Source organism: Palaemon carinicauda, chromosome 42 (assembly GCF_036898095.1).
Source record: "Palaemon carinicauda isolate YSFRI2023 chromosome 42, ASM3689809v2, whole genome shotgun sequence".
Taxonomy (NCBI): Eukaryota; Metazoa; Arthropoda; class Malacostraca; order Decapoda; family Palaemonidae; genus Palaemon; species Palaemon carinicauda.
In genome coordinates, this window is record NC_090766.1 from 50,139,064 (window position 1) to 50,163,554 (window position 24,491).

Consider the following 24,491-nt stretch of genomic DNA (forward strand, 5'->3'; position numbering starts at 1 on the left):
GACCTAATGAGTAGGAGCTTCGGAGAAAGGTCGGGAGACGGAAAAAGAAGCCTTGAGTTTTTCCCTCTTTGAAGAAACCTTCGAAAGAGAAATATCCCGCTTAGACTTCTTCTTCCGCCGTCGCCCAAACCTCTCCCACTGGGAGGTAGACGACTCCCGACACTCACTATACTTGCTGTTGAAATCACACCGTTAACCTCTGCAGACGGGACAACAGGTGTGGCAATCGGCTCCCCTGCCGACATTTAAGTTCCGCAGTCCCAGCCATCAAGTCCAGGGCAGGTGCGCATGTTTGCAGAAGTCAACACAAACACAAACTATCACAAAGAAAAAGCAAAAAAGAATTAATGGCGATCCAAATAACGGCGAAGGATGAGGAACGGTAATGACCGTACACTATCCAAGCCAAAAAGCAAAGTGAGCTAAATCTCCAGTGAGTGAGTGGGAGCAGTAGCACGCTACCCCCACTAGCCCCGCTAACTAGCAGTGTGGGTAGTTAACCTTGCTAAATTTTAATGGCTCATTATTTCAGCTATGCAGAAAGTAATCCCCTGAATAAATTGCGTAGGTTTGTATTCCAGTTACGGATCAACTATGACTTAAGGTTAACAGTTCTGAAATTACTGTACTGTACTATACAGTATGGGTGAGCAGGACCAGATATACATTTAATAATGGCAATCCATTGGATGGAAGCACTGCAAAAAGGGATTAATACATTCTTAGTGGTCATTCCACTGTGATACAACCCTTTCCCATAAAGGTTAGTAATTAACTGGCATCATAACATCAACGGATGACCTCTACACTATACAGTACAGTACTACATTTTGGTTTGCAGTAGCAAGAGATATAAAGCAACCCTTCAACCATCATCTTATGAGATCCAGAGTGAGAGTTGCCATGTACTGTACATGTACAGTAACACTTTATCATCTATTTAAGGAAAGAGATCTGTAAAGTACTGTACATTGTTTGCAAATATGATCGAATTCGGAGGTAATTTGCATTTTTTCCTAACAATAAAATCCTTAGCTATTTATAGAGGTACAATTTCGGCGAAAGCCGAAAGGATAAGCCATTAAAAATTTGCGGGGGTTAACTACCTATCCCGCTAGTTGGGGGGGTTTGGGGATGTAGCTTGCTTCCCCTCCCACACACACACCTGTGATTGCACTCACTTTGCTTGGAGATAGGACTTCATGAGGGACAGGGTTGGCAGGCAAGTATGTATAGAATGCTAAAGGTTTGTTTCGTTGGGAAAAATACAAATTACTTCGAAATTTGTCATTTCTTTCGTAACTGGAATACAAACCAACGCTATTTATAAGGGTGACTCACCCATTAGGAGGGTGGACGTCCCTGACAATCTGGCTTTTTGCCCTTACCCAGAGTACCCAGAGTACTTCCTATTGTTCAACAATATGGAGACTCAACACCTTGCTAAACCTGCTAAGCATGGTCAACGGCCTACCCAAGTTGTGTGTGGTGATAAACTAGCCATGTGACTGTCCACGTAAATGTTATTCAGAGTCTTGTAGGAAATAACTGAAGAGACCGAGACATTCCCAATACCACCTCGCCAGGGTATGGGGATGCAACAGTTTTGGAACAATACTAGGTTATATAAGGGAGCGATAGTTTACCTGCATAGGTTTTTGGCCAGCTTGTGCAGAGGTTCCAGGATGCTGATTTCCCCAAGAGAGAGAAGGATAAAGAAAGGAAAAGAGCCATTCATTCCTTATCATTCACTCAAGACTAAAACCCATGTACCCAATACCCTCGACCTTCTGCTACTTGTCAAATAAGAAGCTTGAGATACTAAACCAGCTATTGCGCAGCCACTAAATGACTGATAGAGAACGTGTTGAGGTTCCTGTGGGTCACATCTTGCAGGTAGTGGGCGATGAACGTCGTTTGGAGTTTCCACACGCCCACTTGCAATACATGTGTCACAGAGTAGTTCACTTTGAAGGCCAGGGACGTAGCAACGCCCGACATCATGAGCTCTGGGGACGATGTGTTGGAGGAGGGTCAGGAATCAGGGTAAAGTCAATGACTTTGCAAATCCATGCACTAATTATGTTCTTAGTGACCCTCCTCTTGGTTCTGCCCCTGCTTACGGAGAGTGGTGACACTCTGGGCCGAGCTGCTGCTGTTCTCTCAATTGAGGTAGTGCCTTAAACACCTTACTGGGTATAGTAACAGTTGATCTGTGTCGTCAGTTACAGAGCGGAGATTTGTTATCCGAAAGGATTCGAACCTAGAATCCGAAACCCTCTGATTCTGAGTCTTTCCAACAAACTTGGGGACGAAGCAGAAGATTTACTCCCCCATCCCCTTGAATGGCCAACGTCATAAGAGAAACCATGAAGTTCTCCGACTCGTTTGACTAATGCCAAGGCGAGTAGGAACACCGTCTTCCAAGTAAGGTGGCCATCTGTTGCCTGGTGTAATGGTTCATACAGGTGTCTCTTTGGAGATCGAAGAACTCGAACCATGTTCCATGGGGGAGGTCTGACTTCCGATTGAGGACAGGTAAGTTCATAACTTCGTATAAGGAGGGAAAGTTCCAGCTATGAGGAAATGTTCATTCCTCTTCTAATGTTGTTATTTATTCGTTGATGCAATACCCTTCGTTGATGCAATACCCTTCGTTGATGCAATACCCACTTGTATATTTCTCTTTGTTTTCATACCTCTTTCAACCGTTTTCTGCCTTATTACGGTATTTCAATTTATCAACATTAAATAACATTTATTATTCTCTTCATTTTAACATACTACTTTTCCTTCATAACTGATGTTATTACCTTATCACACCCGGTTTTCACATAAATTCTTATTCTGAACAAGTTTCCCATGCAAGTTCATTCAAGTTTATTTTGTAGACTCCGTTCTGTTTCAGTTAACCAATCACGTGCCCATATGTATAGAAAATTTCCACAGGAGGGTTGATATTTCCCTTTCCTTATCTCTTCAAGTGCTCGCATCAATCCCTTCCCAAGCCTTTTTCCCTGTAAAATCATTGTCCGTGTTAAGCCTTAGTTCATATTCTACTCTTTTCATGTGCTATAATGGAACTTCCTATACAAACGGGTAATGGTTGTAGTTATCCGTACTTAGAAGTCGCAGGGAGGTTTCATGGAAATTACCATGGTACACCAGATGTAATTAACACTTTCGACTCTACCCTCCACCACTTCCAGTATTATTATTATTATTATTACTAGCCAAGCTACAACCCTAGTTGGAAAAGCAAGATGCTATAAGCCCAAGGGCTCCAATAGGGAAAAATAGCCCAGTGAGGAAAGGAAATAAGGAAATAAATAAATGATGAGAACAAATTAATAATAAATCATTCTAAAAGCAGTAACAACGTCAAAACAGATATGTCATATATAAACTATAAAAAGACTTAGGTCAGCCTGTTCAACATAAAAACATTTGCTGCAACTTTGAACTTTTGAAGTTCTACTGATTCAACTACCCGATTAGGAAGATCATTCCACAACTAGGTCATAGTTGGAATAAAACTTCTGGAATACTGTGTAGTATTGAGCCTCATGTTGGAGAAGGCCTGGCTAGGCTATTAGAATTAACTGCCTGTCTAGTATTACGAACAGGATAGAATTTTCCAGGAAGATCTGAATGTAAAGGATGGTCACAATTATGAAAAATCTTATGCAACATGCATAATGAACTAATTGAATGACAGGGCCAAAGATTAATATCTAAATCAGGAATAAGAAATTTAAGAGACCATAAGTTTCTGTCCAACAAATTAAGATGAGAATCAGCAGCTGAAGACCAGACAGGAGAACAATATTCAAAACAAGGTAGAATGAAAGAATTAAAACACTTCTTCAGAATAGATTGATCACTGGAAATCTTGTAAGACTTTCTCAATAGCAATAGTTGCTAGAAGACCTCGGCCTTCGACATCCCGACCATAAAACAAGTCATTATTTTTATTTTACATTTAATACCTGGTTAGTGAATGGAGTTCCTTAGTAAAGTTATATTGATGTTAGCGTGCACAGCTCAACATTACCGTTTGCCAGTACATTCAGAGCTTGATGTTTTTACTTTTTGGCGAGCGAAGCGAGCCCATGGCAGAACAAGAACCATTATACTTATGGTAAAATATTTTGAACGGGAAATATATGTTTTCCTGTTGTAAATAATGTGATTTCGCCGAATTTAGCTTCATTTCATTTCATCACAACCAAACAGAACAGCCAGTTCTACTAGCATCTGAGTGATGAAGTTAACTAAACTGTTTGCTTGCGATTGAAATGAAAGCCAAATTCGGTTAAATCATGGGTATTATTTTACTGTCTTACAGGGCAATGTAACCTAGGAAAAAAAATTACCTTTTTCTATAGAAAAAATTCCGCTCTCTTCGAAAATGACACGCGTTCCGATCGTAAAATAAGTTTCAGAAATATATACAGTGATGCCTCAGGATACAAAAGTAATCCGTTCAGGATACGGTTTCGTATCCTGATTTTTTCGTAACCTGAGTCGCGTTTTACATGTAAATAGCCTAATCCGTTCCAAGCCTTACGAGAAGACACCTTTTCTTCCATAAACACGCTAAACTGTAGTAATAAACATGCGATGCAGCCATTTCTATCATTCAATAATTGACCCAACCGTTAAAAACAGCCTAATCCATTCCAGAAACCACTATGAGATTATTCAATAATGTAGTTATAGCCTAGTTATCCCCCCCCCAAGCCCTAAGAAAACGGTCCGTTTTCTTTACTACTGTATAAAAGTTACGGTACTGTATGTAAAGCATTTAGATCAGTGAAGGTGTATTGTTACCTGTACGTACACCTAAAATGACAAATTCGAAGATAATTTGTATTTTTCCTAACCATACAAACCTTAGCTATTTACATTGGGTTTACTTTTTAGCGTAGCTGAAATGGCGAGCCATTAGAATTTAACGAGGGTGTATTACCCCCGCGCTAGTTAGCGGGGGGGGGGGGGGGGGGGGGGGAGTGGTAGCTAGCTACCCCTCCCCCCCCCTAACACACCGGTGAAGCTCACTTTCACTTAGAGGTAGGGCTTGTCTTGGGGGACAGGGCTGGCGGGCAAATATGTGTAAATAGCTAAGGTTTGTATGGTTAGGAAAAATACAAATTATCTTCGAATTTGTCATTTGTTCCGTAACCGAAATACAAACCACGCTATTTACATTGGGTGACTTACCCCTTAGGTAGGGTGGAAGGTCCCCAGCCATACTGGCTTTGGCTTTACCCGGGGACTCAGAATCCGAGTGAGTCGCACTCGAGAAAAGGAGTCCCTGCACCTCACAAGTTCCTTGCTCCGCAAGGAACCGTGTGGCCTACATAAGCTTGTGTGTGAAGGAAGAAGTGTGACCCGTCCTAGGCAGTTGACCTGGAGTTCCAGAAGGAACTCTGGGTTAGGACATTCCCAATACCACCTCGTCAAGGTATGGGGGACGCGACAGTATTGACTCAATACTCGGAACACAAGGAAGCATGGTTTACCTGCAGAGGTTCGAGGTTAGCTATGCAGAGACCAGGATGCTGCTTCCCCGTAGAGGGGATGATGAAGAAAGAAGTAAGGGCCAGACATACTTCTTTCGTTCATGCAGAATCAAACCTGATAACAATGCCCTCAACCTTCTGCTACCTGTCCAAAAGGAGCCTGAGGTTAGACCAGCTGTTGTGTAGCCACCACAGAGCGATAGAAAACGTATCGAAACTCCTGTGGGTCACACCCTGCAGGAAGCGGGCTGCGAAGGTCATTAGACGCTTCCAGACTCCACGTTGTAGCACCTGCGTCACAGAGTAGTATTACTCGAAGGCGAGGGACGTTGCGATGTATCCGACATCGTGCTGTAGGGCGACGTGACGGGGGAGGGTCTGGAGACAGGTCAAGATGAATGTCCTCGAGTCCGAGCTGAAGAGGTATACTGGTGACTCTCCCCCGTGTCCTTCTTGTGCTCCCAAACCGGCTGCAACTGAGGACAAACTGCAGCTGTTCCCAAAGCTAACCTCTCGATTCCTTTACTGGCAAGAAGGAGAAGCTTTTGGGACATCAGATACAGAATGGAGACTCGAAATCTTGAAGGAATTGGACCGAAGGGCCGGGACCCCAAGATTCTGAGTCTAGCCAACAACTCAGGAGCGAACCTGAATGTTGCCTTCCTCCATTCCTTAGAAAGGGCGGAGTCGTACGAGACCAAGAAGATTGCTTACACACTGGCCGCGGCCAGAGTAAGCAGGAGACCCAAGACGGAATACAATCAGAGGCCTGACGTAAAGGGTCTTGAGAAGGTCTCTTAAGGGACTAAAAAGTCCGAGCCATGCTCCATGTTGGAGGTCTCACTCCGACTAGGGCAGGGACGTTCGTAGCTTCGCATGAGCGAGGAAAGGTCCAGCGGGAAGGAAAAAGTTATTCCTTTAAGCCTGAAGGTCAGGGAAAAGCTGAGCGACAGGCTTCATTGCCGAGAGCAGAAAGGAGTTTCCTCCCGCCGAAAGGCAATAAGATCGTTATTGCTGGAGAAGAGGCCTCAAGGGAAGAGGTATATCTCCCACGACACCAACCACCGAAGACTCTTCACTTCGCCTGGAAGACCTCTGCGGATGACTATCGCAGATGACGCGACCTCCGTCCCGCGACTGTAGCGGGTTGTCTCTTCTTGAGGAGGAGGCGTAGTGTCTCCAGGCATGAAGCCGAAGCGACGCCCCGGCTCGTGAAAGATGTTGCAGTGTGGTTGTTTGAGTAGCCTGTGCCGTGGGAGAAGCTCTCCCGGGAGTTCCGTCAGGGGAAGCAAAGGGTCCAGAAACCGTTCTGCGCATAGTTGACAGACAACCTGGTCTTGTTGAGACCCATTCTCAACAGACAACAAAGAAGGGAAGACGCAGGCGTCGATGTTGTCCCACCATCACCGGAATGCCTCTTGCCAGAGTCTCGGGGTCTGAGACTGGGGGGAAGAACAGCGGAAGCTTGAGGTTCCAAGCTGTCGCGATCAGGTCCCCCAGACCAGGACTTTCTGGTTACTCAAGGCCAAAGAGCCCCAGGTACACTCTCTCTACGAGGCTCTGCTCGGATAGTCGGAGAGAACATTCCTCTGCCTGGAATGAGAGAGCCGATGGTGGTATTGAGTGTATCTCAATCATCTCGGTATCTCTACTGCAAGATGTGAAGGTGTGAAAATGCGTCCCCTGCTGGTTAGAACACGCCAGAATCATGAAGTCGACGCGCATGGAGCGACTCGGCAGGAGCTGTAGGATCTGTAGAGGGGCCAGACTACGGCCCCTAGGCCTGCCTGAATGATGGAGAGGTATCCTTCAGGTCCTGACCATAGGCCTGGACCAGAACATGCCCCCCCCCCTTTTCTTTGACGAGTCCGAGAACAGCATAAAAAATGTGGGGAAAGGACGAGAATATCCACTCCCATCAAGAGGTTCCATAGGTCAACACCCATTGCAGGTCTAATCGTTCCGGTGGTCCCATAGGGGCCAGAAAGTCCGGTTAATCGTTGCTTGAAACCACCGGAACTTGGACCGCCCCAAATGGAACTTATCCTGAGGCGACCATTCGGAACTATAGACGGGTCAATGAGGAAAAGAGAACTAGGAAACGTTGCAAGGTAGGGCTGAAAGCTCTGCTTGACTGAGAACGGGTACTGCGACTCTCCTCAGCCTTGCCACAGTCAACTGAAGGGAAGGCTCGGAGGAGGTGGCAACAGAATCTGGCGTCCCCAGGTGGTCACCCATCCAAGTACCGACCAGACCCGACGTTGCTTAACCTCGCTGGACGGACGAGAAGCGGGGTTTCCAACGTGGTAAGGCCGTTGACTCAATATCATGGCTAGATACTCCAGATGTTGAGGCAGAAGAAGAGAAGGCTCCTAGCAAAATACCATGAACTCCCACTCATGGTAAGCATCCGGAAGCTTGTCCCGGCGCTGAAGAAGGTCGAACCTGAGCCTACCGGAGTTGACCAGATCTCCAAAAAGCGAAGGAGGCGGAAGCCTGCACCTGAGCGGCCATGAGGAAAGCAGGGAGAGTTCTCTGGGGAAATAAACCTGCAATGCCACGGCGGGATCGCCACACTGCATCTTAAGCAGGAATACCTGCAGTCTAGGCTGAATTCCACGAGCTTCCTGGAAGATGGATGGAATGGAAACTGAAAGTACCCGTCCTTCCGATCCAGGGTCTAAGGAGTCCTGTCGCCTCGTTACCAGTCTGATCGATTCTGCTGTTCCACGCTGGACGAAGTTTGTTCGACAAACTTGATCAGGGCTGAGAGGTCGACTACGGAACTCCCGTCTCAGAAACTTCCTTACAAGAAAGGATCGACTGAAGAAGCCGGGGGTGAAGCCGTCGATGATCCTATGGAGGACCTTCTCCTAAGGTATGAGTCATTCTGCCCAAACGGGCAAACTCTTGCCGACCCTATGGCATAGAGGTTCAGAGACACTGAATTCGCTGACAGAGACGGCAGGCGCGATATCCTTGGCTGATCACAGAGATCGTGCAAGAATGGGCATCGGGAAGCTGTCATCCGGATGAGTAACCTTAGGCATCCTCCCAGCGTGAAACCTGCAAGGAGGGGGTGCCAATCCTAGAGTTCATGAACTCTGCCACTCCCTCTAGGACTATGCCCCCCCCGGGGGAGCCTCCCGTGCCATCTGTTCCTGACAGGAGGGAACTGCAATTGGACACCTTGTCTCAGTTGTCGTAGCCGGTCCGATAACTTAGGCTGACGTGGCTGAAAGAAAGAGGCGCTGGAGCCCTGCAGAGTCTGGAAGAAAGCGCCTTGGAGGAGTGAAAACGGAAGTCGACTTCCTCCGCACAGCCGCTGTCTATGTCTCTGTCCTTGGGCACAAACAAACTCTTCTCAAGGATGGAAGGGTGTCTGAGGTTGTCGACATCCATGGATGAGACACCCGAAAGGAAGCCCTCGGTCATTGCGTCCAGATGGTCCAACATCGACCTTGCCCGCAAATTCGATACTTGACGACGAAACGCCAAGGTGCTTGAGCCCGAGAGGAGGAAAGTACCCATGACCTTCCTATAGCTTCCTTGAACCAAACCTCGGGTCGTAACCGAGGAGGGAAAGGACCTGGTAAGCCCCTTTCACGAGATGGAGAAGAGGAAGGGGTAAACAGTCACCCCTTGGCCGATGGAAAAATCTCGAACGGAAAGCCCCCCGCCAAAAATCCTTCCAGGGAATGACGGGGAAGGGCTAACCCAGGTTCTGGAAAGAAGAATGTTGCTCAGACCTCCCTGAAGATTCTTCTTAATCTTGCATGTGCCATGCTCTGTGTCTACGGGGTGAGGCCGTGTTCTGGAAATACGCTCCAGAAGACTCGCCAGGCTGGCCATGCTGCGAAAACCCCAATGGGAATCGCGGTCGCAATCACCCTAGAGCTCGCGCGATGGTAAATCAATGATTTGCGCGTGGGCGAACGTGGAAGCGCCCATGCGCGGGCACGCAGGAATGCAAACGAAGGTGAGCGAAGGAGCGCAGAAGGAGGGCGAGCGTGGTAGGAAGGGCGAGAGCTGGTGGTCGGCGAGCGATAACCCATAGGCGAGCAATGGATACTGCAAGAAACACCGTCGGTTCGCGCGACGGAACACCGTCGGTTCGCGCGACGGAACACCGTCGGTTCGCGCGACGGAACACCGTCGGTTCGCGCGATGGAACACCGTCGGTTCGCGCGACGGAACACCGTCGGTTCGCGCGACGGAACACCGTCCGTCCGCGCGACGGAACACCGTCCGTCCGCGCGACGGAACACCGTCCGTCCGCGCGATGGAATACCGTTGGTTCGCGCGCGGGCGAACATTGGAGAGCATGTGCGCAGTCGTGCATGAGCGTAGGCATGCAGGCACGTGGGCGTGCGGTCGCGCGGGAACATGGGCGTGTGGCCGCGCGGGTGAGCACAGGCGGTCGGGAGACCGATGGCGCGTCGGCAAGTGATGGGGCGTTGACAAGCGATGGCGCGTTCTGGCGAGGCGATAGCCCGTAGGAGAGTGAAGGCGCGTTGGCAAGCGATGGCGCGTCGGCAAGCGACGGCGCGTTGGCGAGCGGTGGTGCGTTAACAAAACGCTAGCGAGCAAATGAAGAATCGTGCGGGAGCGTAGGCGATTGCCAACGCGAGAGAGACTAGTGATGGTTAGCGCGCATCGCGCTAACAGAAGGCACGCAGGTGCATCAGGAAGGTGAGCGCTGAAGCAAGCTGTTAATCAGGCGATCCTAGACGGTCAGAAAACCGTTGGCGCCCATTGGTGCGTGGCAAAGAAGGGCGCGCAGATGTGCACTGGCAATTGAAGAAAGCTGGCGCACAGAAGGACAGAAGTAAAGGTGAGCGCTGGCGAGCAGGAGGAAGATCTACGGCAAGACTCAGCTACCGGAGATCGTGGTCCACAGCAGGCGAGCGCTAGATCGCTACTGATGGTGGTCAGGGGAACTGACACGCGTGGCAGATCGATGGCGATCATTGACGCGTAGGAGATCGCTGACGAGCAGGTGAACGTTGACGCGTCTAAGGTCGCTGGCGAGCTGGTGATCGCTGACGAGCAGAAGGCAACGCGTGGAAGCCTGCGCGTAGAAGAAGAGTCCTTGACCAAGACCTGAACCGAAGTTCTAGATCACGAGGGCGAACGTGGGCGCACAGGGCGCGTAACAGGAACCAACAGGAACAGCAGAGATGATCATCATGAGAGCGCTGACGAACAGGAGAGCACTGGCGAACAGGAGAGCGCTAGCGATCAGGAAAGCGCTGATGAGCAGGAGAGCGCCTGTGCGCTAACACTGAGCAGGAGCAGGAGAGAACACAGCAGAAGGGCGCGCAGGGGAACCCTGACACACAAGGGAAGAACCCCCGTGGGAGGCATGCCTTTGCCCCGAAGGGATCGTTGTCCGTCGGGAGACTGATGTCCGTCGGAAGACCATTGTCTGTCCGCCAGGAGACTGATGTCCGTCGGAAGAACGTTGTCCGTCGGGAAGACCGTTGTCCGTCGGGAGACCATTGCCCGTCGGAAGACGAGGTCAGACTGCTGTCCATCTGCACCAGGGGCGGAAGATCAAGAAGAAGGAGTTGTAGGCTGCAAACGGAGATTCAAAAAGGCGCCTCTTAGCACTCTTATAGGGAGATGAGAGGCCCTTACGACGAGGCGGACGGTGAGCCTTACGGCGAAGGAGGCCAACAGCAACAGCAGCAGAAGAATCCTCCGAAGAGGAGTCTCTATAAGTGTACTCTCTCGCGAACGAAAGAGAAACACTTCGTAGAAGAGACTGGTCAGCCAGTGACATAAAAGGAGCAATCCTCCGAAGAGGGGCTCCTGCAGTTGCCCAGCCCCTTGAGCGAAACTGCAGGTGCGACCGCTCAGCACCAAGAGCATAGTCGCACGAAAAAAAGGCAAGAGAAGAACCCCCCAAAAGGAGAAAAACTCAAGCCTGGACAGGAAAAACTTCCCTCGGAAGGAAAGTTACCCACCCAAGGAGGCAAGCCTCCTGAGAGTTCTAAAATGAACTGGAGAGCTGTCAATCGTCACGGGAGTACTTCCAATAGAAGGAGACATGCCCCTGACGAAAATCCAAAGGGGAGGCAGCAACAGCCGAATCCCCAGGCCCAACAAGACAGCTCACATCGTTGCCATATTACAGAAACGAACTACAGTGAACCCTCGTTTATCGCGGTAGATAGGTTCCAGACCCGGCCGCGATAGGTGAAAATCCGTGAAGTAGTGACACCATATTTACCTATTTATTCAACATGTATATTCAGACTTTTAAAACCTTCCCTTGTACGTAGTACTGTTAACAAACTACCCTTTAATGTACAGAACACTTAATGCATGTACTACAGTACCCTAAACTAAAAGAGGCACAAATATTTAAGGCGATTTTATATCATGCATTTCCTAAACACGCTAAAAAGCACGATAAAAAATGGCAACCAATGTTTTGTTTACGTTTATCTCTGATCATAATGAAGAAACAAACTGGAGGTAGAGCTTTGCTTATTACCCAGACATATTTTCCATACTTTTCCCTTAGAACTACATCACATCTTCCTACTTTAGATATATATATATATATATATATATATATATATATATATATATATATATATATATATATATATGTGTGTGTGTGTATATATATATATATATTTATATGTATACACATATACATACCTACATATATACATACATACATATATACATAAATACATGCATACATATATATATATATATATATATTACTGTATATATATGGGTTATGGAAAAAATCCGCGTAGTGGTGAATCCGCGATGGTCGAACCGCGAAGTAGCGAGGGTTCACTGTAGATCGGTAACTGTAAAAAAATAAAACAAAAATCATTAGTACACATTCATTCCCCCGGGAAGGCTCCGAAGAGGAATCCCGAGGGAAAGGAAACAAGAATTACACAACAGGCACGTGCCCTCACAACCACTTACACTCACGGAAGGAGAGCTGTAACCAAAACAGAATTATAACAATTATTTTTGGGCTCAAGCCATGTCGTCCTGATGGAAGTTCCTATAGGGTAGCTTCCTTGGGTATATTACAACTACGGCGATATTCCCAGAGAATTTACCTTAAGGTACCCAGAATTCTAACTCCTGGAGCGAATATCCTAATAAAAGAACCAGGGATATTGCGAAATATCAGAGGACGTATTCTTGACACGCCACATGGCAATCTGCACCCCGAACAGAGATAACACTTCGGCGGGGTCAATTGGCAAGAAAACGAAAACGAGAAAGAAAAGGAGAGCCCCTCGCAAGGTATCTCTCCTCTCCCGTTTCGTAAGCGTGCATTGCGCCGCTCACGGCGCCATCTGTATTCCTTTTTGCGTAGCTCAACAACTCGGTGTTTTTTCCCTATGTTTCTCGCAATTCTTGGATTTAATCAATCAATTATGCTTTTTCCAACTTCTTCTGCTTCTGATAAGTTGAGTACTATTTCTTTTATGTATAAATGTAGGCTCTTGGTAATTTTAAAAGTGATTAAGAGTAATATCTTTGTTACAAGAGCTGTTGCCTACCGGAGGCGTCCTGGACGCTGTCGCTCGCTAGGTATGAGTTATTTAGTTAGCCAGAGCGACGTTCCCGGCTGTTTCGCTTTAATAATTTTAGCTGTTTAGCGTAACATAGGATTTCTATATATGATGCTTTTAGTTTTATTTGTCTTGGCGAAGGATTCGCCGATTCTGGCCAACGCTAGACCGTGTAGCCTAGTCGTTTGGCCCTAGTACTTTCCTGCATGATATTCAGATTTCCGAGTGTTTTAAAATTTTATTGAAGCTTTAGGCAGTTTTATACATTTAAGATTATATTGATTTCTTCCAAGATAGTATACGAGTGAGTTTCGGTGATTTAGGTAATCGATTCTCTTGGCGCCTAGGCTAAGTTGCCTATGGGGCCTTAGTATACTTTCTCACACTCCCCGGTTGCTCTCTTTTCTTCGGAGAAGGTGTGCAATCCCTTTCCCTCTGTTTAAGCCTTGGGCTTAACCCTAGTGGTTTATCTGAATTAACTTTCGATACAACTATATTAGGGTGTTGCTGTTCCTTCCTGTTTCCAGTAAGTCTGGCTTCAGAGAGGGGGCAGAACATCAGAGTTCTTAGTCTGAGTGTTTATGTCTGGCTTGTGGTTGAGACTCCCTCGCTAGACTGACACAGACATAGGAGGCTTAGCCTCCTTAGGTCACTTTCGAAGGTTTCTGTACGAGATGATTCCTTCTTCTTGTGATCTAGCAGACTAGTCCAATGTTGCTGTTCTCGGTGTCGAGGATAAGATCCTTTTTCTGGGAATAGCAACACCTTCCTTACTTTGGTTCCGTGGGGGTTGGCAAGTATTGCTGGCCTCCCTTCTCGGATCTCCCTTAGGCTAAGATGAGTTTTCTTGGCTGCGGGTGATTCTTTACTAAAGCAAGGTTGGTAGGACCCTCTTCGTCCCTTCCCCCTCTTTCCTTTGTAATGGCCTAGCCGTTACATTACTGTCCGTCATTCTACATCTGTACCTAGCATAGGTTAGGATGTGGAGTTGACTCAGTCCCTTGCCGGCCGGCAGTGTGTGCCGGCCGGCAAAGGTCTTCTGCTTTGAGTGCTGCCCGGACCTCTCGTGGTCCCTCATCCATGTTTGTCTGTAGAGCCAGATGGCATTGGTCAGGAAGCCTGAATTATATTCTCCCCTTCCTTATGTGCACTCTTTCGGGTTGCCGGGCTTTGAGGTAGTACAGTCTCTTATCCCGGCATCCATTCTGTTTTCTGCTAGTGTTGTACCCTAGCCGGCTGCCGGCCTAAGTGGCCGGCAGCCGGGCAGTCGGAGTTCTCTGGTTCTTTTGCTGCCGGCCGGCATCGGTTGTATACCTTTGCCGGCCGGCTATTAACACGCCATTGTCTGCCGGTCACTACGAGTGGTGGCCGGCAGCCGGGTGCTATCTTGTGTAGTTGCCGGCCGGCAATGACCGGCAGTTACTGCCGGACGGCACATGCATTTGAACCAGCGTTCTGCCGCCTTATAGCTCTTAAGTAGTATACTTTAGATCTAGTTATGTGCGGCCGGCACATTACCTTCTATACTGCACCAGTATTCTTCAGTATAGTATATACTGTAGGGAGAAAACTATAGTATAGTATTGTTACAACACTGTGTTTTCTAACATTTTTGTGTTATCTTGCACAGCCCTTTGGTGTTGCCTTACAGATAAAGAAAGTGAGTTCTTTCTTGTCTACTATCCAGTATTTTAAAATCATCCTTTAGGTGTGAGCTACACCTGTTTTCCTCTGGAAATTTTTCATTGGTTGCTCTAGGACAGATTAACCATACGATTTTATTATCTGGAAGGTTGCAGCAATTGACTGTGTGGGAAACACAAGTGTGTGTCTTTCCTTTCTGTTTTATTATGATTCTATGTATATCCAGTGATACGTAGTTCACTTGAGACTCATGGAAATTTCTTCACTTTACAGGAGGACCATCCGAAGTGCGGAAGTGTTTTCTGCAACGTCAGCAGCAAGAACTTCTGCGGACATGATTTGTGTAGGAGGCACGCAGCATGCGCTGTCTCCAAAGGTGATCTCCGGTATTGGGACCCGCAGGTATGTACCGTGTGCACTAACCTGGTTGCTGAGGCTTTTGATTCCCCTAGGACGGCGGAGTCAAGGAATATAGCAAGGGAGAAGCTTTGTACCTGGGTAAGGGGTTTCCAGAAGAACACCTCTGGACCTTATCTTCCAAGTGAGAAGATGAGGGCTTACCTTTTCCCCAGAGCGTCAGCTGATGCAGTGATTCCCCAGCCTCAAGTGGAGATCCCCGTAGTTCAGATCCCGGTGGATGCTGAAGTCGCGGTCGCCCTGCAGGACATCCAGTTGGACGACAGGATGTCGGAGGTGTCCGAGCGTCTGGAAGAGGACCTCCAGGCAGAGGACCAGGATGAAGATCAGGCTCCAGACATTGAAGAGGAAGAGGTCGACGAGGTGTCGGCTGCCCCGGTTCAGGTCCCTGAACCTATTCCCTCAACATCGTCCGCTCTCCCAGTAGAGCTGGGACAGACCCTCTCCTCCATCGTTGGAATGATCCAACAGATGCAGAGGGAAAATAATGAAAAGGCGGCTGCAATGGAACTGCAGATGCGGAAACTTGCAGCATCACGTGGGCCCCAGAAGAGGCTCAACGTGAAAGACCTTCCCTTGTGCTCAGATGCTAACCCGTGGAGATATGCTGAGCACATGCCGATGACGGTCGGAAAGATCGTCATGTCGGAAAAGTTGGGCTCAGTTCCCCTGGAGGAGGTGGAATTTTGGCCCAGCAAAGGGTCGTATCCGGACTGTTATGTCCGTCTGAGGAAGGAACCAGCTTCAAAGGAGGAGACAGAGCCGAAGGAAGTCATAGTCATGGACCATGCTAAGGCTCAAGCTTTGCTTTCATCCTCGATGAAAGAGAGGGGCTTCACGAACTCAAAGGTTGCTGCTTTGAGTAAGAAGCACCCGTCCTTTGTGTCCTCTCCTGCTAGAGCCTTCCCCTTTTTGCAGAAAGGGTTTGCGGCTGTGCTAAATGCAGTCGAGGCTGGCAAGCCATGCCCCTCCTTGGAGGAGTGTAAACCTTTGTCTCTGGCCCTACCTATGGACCACAAGGACTGGAAGGACGTCCATCTTACCTTCTCAGTCGGGAAGTTGGAGGCTGATATTGCCGGACGTCAGTTCGGTGAGAACCTCCCTAAGCTGTCTGACTTTCTTTTGCGGAGGGAGCTCGAGACGAAAGAAAGACTGGCTGCCTCAATGTCTCTTCAAACCACTCTTGAGACAATGGCTAGTGACCCCAAGGTCCATGAGATGTTCATGGTAGTGGCCAAGACTCATCTGGCTACAGTGACAAAGGATCTTTACAGCTTTGTCAAGGCAAGGAGAGCTTGTAGGGAGTTTGTGTTCGCCTCGGCTGCGGTGAGGCACAAGCCAAGGAAACTAATCTCCTCCAACATTTGGGGCAAAGACCTTTTCCCCAACGAAGCGGTCAAGGAGGTTGTGGATAAGGCCGCCACGGAGAATAGAAACCTTCTCCAGAAGTGGGGCCTGTCTCTCAAGAGAAAGTCTTCCCCGGATGAGGGTCCCCAACCAAAGAGGAAGACTAAGAGGACTAAGCTACCCTCTCGGCCAGCCAAGCCATTTAGAGCAACAGCATCAGCAATTGCCTATGCCTTCAGTGCCCCAGATGGTGGCACAAACCCCAACCACATTCCAATGGGTACCCCAAGCCGTGTCGACGCAGTCTCCGGCATTTAACCCAACGTTCGAAGGGCAGTCAACTACCTTTCGAGCAAAGCCTAGAGGAGCAGCCAGAGGCTCGTCTAGGCGCCCCTCAAGGGGAAGGGGATTCAGGGGTGGTCGCGGTCAGGGAGGCAAGACCTCAGGACAGCAGTCGAAGTGAGATGATACCGGTAGGAGAGACACTTCAGAATTTTCGGGATCGGTGGACCTTCGATCCCTGGGCCCACAGCCTACTCAAGAATGGACTGGGTTGGAGCTGGTACAGCACTCCACCCCCGTGCCCTCGATTTTTCCAACACTCCACCCCCGTTCTGGAGGAGTACATTCAAGAACTGTTGGAGAAAAAAGTGATCCGAAGGGTAAAGTCCATCAAATTCCAAGGGAGGCTGTTTTGTGTTCCCAAGAAGGACTCGGAAAAGCTCAACAAGTTCATAGTGAACTGCAAGTTCAAGATGCTAACACTGCAACACATAAGGACCTTACTGCCCAAGAGGGCATTTACCGTCTCCATAGATTTGTCAGACGCCTATTGGCACGTTCCAATCAATCGCCGACTCTCCCCCTACCTAGGGTTCAAGCTACAACGAAGACTATACGCCTTCAGACCCATGCCGTTCGGGCTAAATATAGCCCCAAGGATCTTCATGAAGCTTGCGAGCGTAGCTCTCAAACAATTACGCCTAAAGGGAATCCAGGTGGTAGCCTACCTGGACGACTGGCTGGTGTGGGCAGCATCCAAGACAGAATGCTTGCAAGCTTCCCTGCAGGTGATCCAGTTCCTAGAGTATCTAGGCTTCAAGATCAACAGAAAAAAGTCTCGACTTTCTCCATCTCAAAAGTTCCAGTGGTTGGGAATCCACTGGGACCTAGTGTCACACCGATTCTCCATCCCGGCGAAGAAGAGGAAGGAGATAGCTGGTTCTGTCAAGAGACTTCTGGATTCCGAAAGGATATCAAGACGCGAACAGGAGAGAGTGCTGGGTTCTCTCCAGTTTGCTTCGGTAACAGACCCGGTGCTAAGAGCACAGCTAAAGGATGCAACCGGAGTTTGGAGAAGTTATGCATCAAACGCGCGAAGAGATCTGAGAAGACCAGTTCTGCTTCGTCTACGTACTCTTCTCAGGCCTTGGTCCCAAGCCAGACAACTAAAGAAGTCGGTACTTCTTCAGCCACCTCCCCCCTCGTTGACTATTCACACAGACGCCTCGAAGGAGGGGTGGGGAGGTCATTCTCATCGGAAGAAGGCCCAAGGGACTTGGTCCAATCTATTCAAGACATTTCACATAAACTTTCTGGAAGCTATGGCAGTGCTCCTTACCTTGAAGAAAGTCTCCCCGCGTCGCTCAATCCACATAAGGTTGGTGCTGGACAGCAAGGTGATTGTGAGATGCTTGAATCGACAAGGATCGAGGTCACCACCTCTCAACCAGGTGATGTTGGCCATCTTTCGACTGGCGGAAAAGAAGAAGTGGTACCTGTCGGCAGTTCACCTTCAAGGAGTCCGCAATGTGACAGCGGACGCTCTATCCAGGTTCACACCGATAAGAGTCGGAGTGGTCCCTAGACGCAGGATCGTTCTCCTTCATCTTGAGTCAAGTCCCAGAACTGCAGATAGACCTCTTTGCGACAAAAGACAACAAGAAGTTACCCCTGTACGTGTCCCCGTACGAGGACCAATTGGCGGAAGCAGTGGACGCGATGTCCCTCGACTGGAACAGATGGTCCAGGATTTATCTGTTCCCTCCTCACAACCTTCTGTTGAGGGTCCTCAACAAACTGAGATCCTTCAAGGGAGTAGCGGCAATAGTGGCTCACAAGTGGCCGAACAGCGTGTGGTTCCCTCTGGCATTGGAACTACGGCTGAAGTTTCTACCGCTACCAGATCCAGTCCTGACCCAGCGAGTCCAGAAGTCGACTGTCTGCGCTTCATTACAGAAAACCCGGACCCTGCAGCTCATGATTTTCTCTCCCTAGCGGTGAGAAAGCGTTTCGGGATTTCGAAAGACAGAATAGACTTCCTAGAGGAATATAAGTGCAAATCTACTAGAAGGCAATATGAGTCATCTTGGAGAAAATAGGTGGCCTTTGTCAAGGCGAAGAATCCGCAGGAGATCTCAACAGACTTCTGCTTATCTTTCTTCATCCACCTCCATGGTCAAGGGTTGGCAGCTAACACGATTTCAACGTGTAAATCTGCTTTGACAAGACCCATTCTATATGCCTTCCAGGTCGACCTCGCTAACGAGATTTTTAATAAAATTCCGAAAGCCTGTGCTAGGCTCAGACCTTCAGCACCTCCAAAGCCCATTTCATGGTCTTTAGATAAAGTTCTTCATTTCGCTTCACTGTTGAACAATGAGGAGTGTGCGTTAAAGGATTTGACCCAAAAAGTTATTTTCCTATTTGCACTCGCATCCGGGGCCAGGGTTAGTGAGATTGTAGCCCTCTCGAGAGGAAGGTCGTGTTCAGTTCTTGGATGGGGGAGAGCTGAACCTGTTTCCGGATCCTACGTTTCTCGCCAAGAATGAGTTACCCACCAACAGGTGGGGTCCCTGGAGAATCTGCCCTCTAAAAGAAGATGCATCTCTATGTCCAGTAGAATGCCTAAAGGTCTATCTTCGTAGAACTTCAGACTTCAAGGGTGGTCAACTATTCAGGGGAGAAACATCAGGCTCAAATTTATCACTGAAACAACTCAGGGCGAAAATCACATATTTTATTCGCAGAGCGGATCCTGACAGTACACCCGCAGGTCACGATCCGAGGAAAGTTGCCTCATCCTTAAATTTCTTTAATTTTATGGATTTTGAACATCTTCGTTCATACACTGGCTGGAAGTCTTCCAGAGTGTTCTTTCGTCACTATGCGAAGCAAGTGGAGCAACTAAAGAGGTCTGTGGTAGCAGTGGGTTGCGTCGTTAACCCTGCTGTTTAACTCTGCGAGGAACAGTGGATTTAATTGGGACGATTAATTCCAGGGTGAGTGTGTAGTTACATACTGTTCTACAAACTAAGTGTGAGGGCACCGGGTTGCCCACGTTGACTGTTCCACTTTCAAAGGTGAACCTAGCATAAGTGCAGACATGTGTGCCGAGCGTTTCTAACGCTAATGTGACTGATTAGTAATACAGACTTTTACAACTTTGATACCTCGGTATGTTAAAAGTGGCGCTAATGTTTTTTCTTTCAGATAAACAAGTTTCTGTTTACTATCATGCTTATGCTAAATTTTTTGGTTATCCTCCTTTTATATATATAATTGTTGTTAACCTGTTTTATTTATTGTTTGTCAATAAACTAGTTCTTGCGAACCTTGCGTCTCCTTCACCTGTGTCAATTTATTGATAATAATTGAGCATTCTTACTATGTATATTTATCTGGGATAATTCTAATAGATTGTTCCTTTATGCAAGCAATTTTTGCATTGGTTTATACTTTCCCTTAGCGGGAGGACTCCATGCCCTAAGGGGACGGGGGCGGATATGCAAGTTTCCTCCTACTCGGATAAAAACCTTTGTCCAATACAGTATTGAACGGAGAACTGGTCGATATTTCATATCGACGCAGCGGTTCTTTACAAACTATGCTTTACATGATATAGGGTGAGACTACTATATTGGCTTGTCTGTTATTCATACATAGGTATATGTACTCTTCGAGACTTTTCCAGAGTCTAGTAGGACTCTTCCCTGTAGGGGGCAGGAAGCACTAACATGGTTTATGGTTAGTTGAAAAGATGTATAACGGTAACATCTTAGGTCTCTAGGTCTAGTCGACCGGGGAAATACCTCCGGGGAGTACGGCACGTTTTGAGAATCCACAGATACAGTAATGCTCTGGTATACTTCCATCAGGACGACATGGCTTGAGCCCAAAAAACGGATTTTGAGCGAAGCGAAAAATCTATTTTTGGGTGAGATGGCCATGTCGTCCTGATGGACCCGCCCTTCCCTTTCTATGAAAGGGCTGTAGGTCCCCTCCCTACATACAGTATCTGTAACACCTCGTGTATCGCTACAAGGAATACAGATGGCGCCGTAAGCGGCGCAATGCACGCTTACGAAACGGGAGAGAAGAGATACCTTGCGAGCGGCTCTCCTTTTCTTTCTCGTTTTCGTTTTCTTGCCAATTGACCCCGCCGAAGTGTTATCTCTGTTCGGGGTGCAGATTGCCATGTGGCGTGTCAAGAATACGTCCTCTGATATTTCGCGATATCCCTGGTTCTTTTATTAGGGATATTCGCTCCAGGAGTTAGAATTCTGGGTACCTTAAGGTAAATTCTCTGGGAATATCGCCGTAGTTGTAATATACCCAAGGAAGCTACCCTATAGGAACTTCCATCAGGACTACATGGCCATCTCACCCAAAAATAGATTTTTCGCTTCGCTCAAAATCCGTTAATTATGAAACTATGTAATTATGTAATTTAAAAATGAATGAACACTAAAGAAAGAACGAAAACCCCGAAAGGAATCGTTCTACAAGCTGAAAAATTAACAAATACAATTAGATTCATAAACTAATTGAGACAAAACGTACGGCGTAGCAACCCCCCCACACGGAAAGGAAGCTACAAGGGGCGTAGTAAACGTAGTAAAATGGTGAACGACCTCAAGAGAGAGAGAGAGAGAAAGACCGAAGTCAAACTCGATCGCAACCCATAAAATTACGCCGTGGTGGCCTAACTGCCGAGGGCTCCACGGAGATATCGTACACTACACACACAACTCTGAAAAGGAAACTTACTGATTTCTATACTCAAATATATATACAAACATGAAAAAATGTTTACATATATATTGAGTAAAAGAAAAGTAAGTGATTAAGTAAAGACAAAACAAACAATGGCTGCCAAGCGAGGACAAAGACAGAGACGTCTGTCTCAGTCCGAGCCAAAAGTGAAAGTGAGCTTCACCGGTGTGTGAGGGGGGGGAGGGGTAGCTAGCTACCACTCCCCTACCCCCCCCCCCCCCCCCGCTAACTAGCGCGGGGGTAATACACCCTCGTTAAATTCTAATGGCTCGCCATTTCAGCTACGCTAAAAGGTAATCCCAATGTAAATAGCGTGGTTTGTATTTCGGTTACGGAACAATTAAGGATTGATACTCTGAAAAAAAGGTTACAGTTAATTAGTGTAACAAAAAAGTTGAAACTTACCTTTTGATTGAGACGATGTCCGATAGCGAAGTCGCAGCAGAGGAGGATGGCATAAGGCAGAAAACATAACAAGTGACAGACTACGTACAGTAATTTACACACTTAACACATTAACACTTAAACTTTGCAAAATAAAAAAATAGCAGAAATAATTAACACTTAACATTACGTATGGAAGACTATAAAATGAAAGAAAAAATTACTTTAACACTTAACGGTAACATAAAACTTAAAATTGAATTTTTTTTTTCTTTTTTATAACCTTACGTTTTTCATATTTTCTAAATCTCTTCTACTTCTTCATCACTTTCTTTTTTCTGTTTCTTTTCTTTACTTTCACCTTCTAATTCTTCATCACTTCCTCTTTTCTGTTTCTTTTCTTCACTTTCACCTTCGTCTTGGCCTACTAATACCGCTGGCCTCTCTAATAAGAAACTATCCATTGAAGCTTGTTTCTGCCTACTTTTCAACACATTTCTAAAATGCGTTAGGCAAACGTCATTGCAGTGTTGAAGCGCACGGTTGGTATAAACTTTTTCTGGATGTTCCTTTTCGACGTAGTCTGCCATTTTATGGAAACATGCGAGAATTTCCTTGATGCCTGCCGTTTTCAAAGGTGTAACATCCTCCTCATCACCGCTAGAGAACTGCTCTTGAACATCACTCACTTGCATCGTCTCCAACTCCTTCAGGTCGTCCGTCGTCAACTCCTCGTGGTGCTCCTCGATAAGTTCATCTATATCCTCCGCGCTAACTTCCAGCCCCATGGACGTACCAAGATGTACGATGTCAGCCACCTCAGACTGCTGAGTTGGTTCAGGATCGTCAACGATCTCGGCTTCGCCTCCAGGCTTCCCGAACCCCTCGAAGTCTCGTGCAGAGACAGCATCAGGCCACAGCTTCCTCCAAGATGAGTTCAGGGTACGCCTCGAAACTTCCTGCCAAGCGAGATCGATGAGTTTGAGGCATATCACGATGTTAAAGTGATCTTTCCAAAATTCACGCAGAGTGAGGTTTGTACTCTCTGTGACTTGGAAACATCTCTGGAAGAGATGCTTCGTGTAAAATTTTTTAAAATTTGAAATAACTTGCTGGTCCATGGGCTGGAGGAGAGGGGTGGTGTTAGGCGGTAGATATAGGACCTTTATGAAGGAATACTCGGCCAGAAGATATTCCTCGAGGCCAGGAGGGTGAGCTGGAGCATTGTCCAACACCAGCAGACATTTCATAGGGAGGCGCTTTTCTTCCAAATATTTTCGGACAGTCGGACCGAAGCAGACATTCACCCAATCAATGAAAAGTTGCCTCGTTACCAAAGCTTTAGCATTCGCCCTCCACATCACGGGAAGGTTCTCCTTGATGACTTTGTGGGCTTTGAAGGCTCGGGGATTTTCTGAATGGTACACCAAAAGGGGCTTTATCTTGCAGTCCCCACTGGCGTTTGCACAAAAAGCAAGGGTAAGCCTGTCCTTCATAGGCTTATGTCCGGGTAGCCTCTTCTCATCCGCTGTGATGAACGTCCGACGAGGCATTTTCTTCCAAAAAAGTCCAGTTTTGTCGCAATTGAAAACTTGCTGCAAACTGTAGCCTTCCTGCAGAGTCAACTCGTCGAACGTTTTAACAAAGGCTTCGGCGGCCTTCGTGTCCGAGCTGGCTGCCTCCCCATGCCGTACCACTGAATGAATGCCAGTCCTTTTCTTGAATTTCTCGAACCACCCACGAGAAGCCTTGAACTCTGGGGGTTCCTGCTGGGATTTTCCTTCTCCTGCCCCTTCTTCGGCCTGAGAACGCACGAGATCACCGAAAATGGCGAAGGCCTTCTGGCAAATTGTAGTCTCAGTGATGGTGTCTCCTGAGATCTCTTTGTCCTTGATCCACACAAGAAGCAGCCTCTCCATCTCGTCATGTACGTGGGTTCTCTTGTTGGAGAAAATAGTGACGCCCTTAGAAGGTGTCGCTGCTTTGATGGCCGCCTTCTGCTTCAGGATAGTGCCTATCGTAGATGGATTCCGGCCATACTCCTTGGCGATCGCACTTAAACGCATGCCAGACTCGTACTTTTTTACGATTTCAAGTTTCGTCTCCATCGAGAGCATCGTCTTCTTCTTCTTTCCTTCGGCAACATTCTTGGGACCCATGGCTACAGTAATACGTAATATAATACACTACGTACGTTATATACAGTACTATGTATAGTAAACACTAATACAGTACAGTGCACAGTAAAGAATGTTTAATAACGATAACACGTGGCGTACGAATGTACTGTATATTAACACTACGTCAAACAAGCGAAAGCACACAATGTCTGTTAACGATACCGCGGTCGGAACGAAAAGAGAGAGAGAGAGAGATGAACGCCCGTGCGTAAGCAAGCTGGGATAGTTGCCGACCAATAGGAAAGCAGGATCTTATGGTGTCAGCTAGCGTCTGAGTAGGGAGATAACCAATGGGTGAGCGGGAGGCTGTAAGTGAGTCTACCCAAGTTCAAAGTCTGGCGGCGCGCGCTTTTTAAAATTACTCTCGGCGAAGAGTTGGG

At 47.4% G+C, this 24,491-nt stretch overlaps 1 long non-coding RNA gene and 1 pseudogene across 1 annotated transcript in view; both read right to left on the bottom strand.

Annotated features, from left to right (window-relative positions):
- Nucleotides 1-24,491, bottom strand: part of LOC137632907 (uncharacterized) — a 155,953-nt gene that overhangs the window by 129,409 nt on the left and 2,053 nt on the right. The gene's annotated exons all lie outside the window — the stretch shown is intronic.
- On the bottom strand, nt 7,727-7,845 carry LOC137633368 (5S ribosomal RNA; annotated as a pseudogene).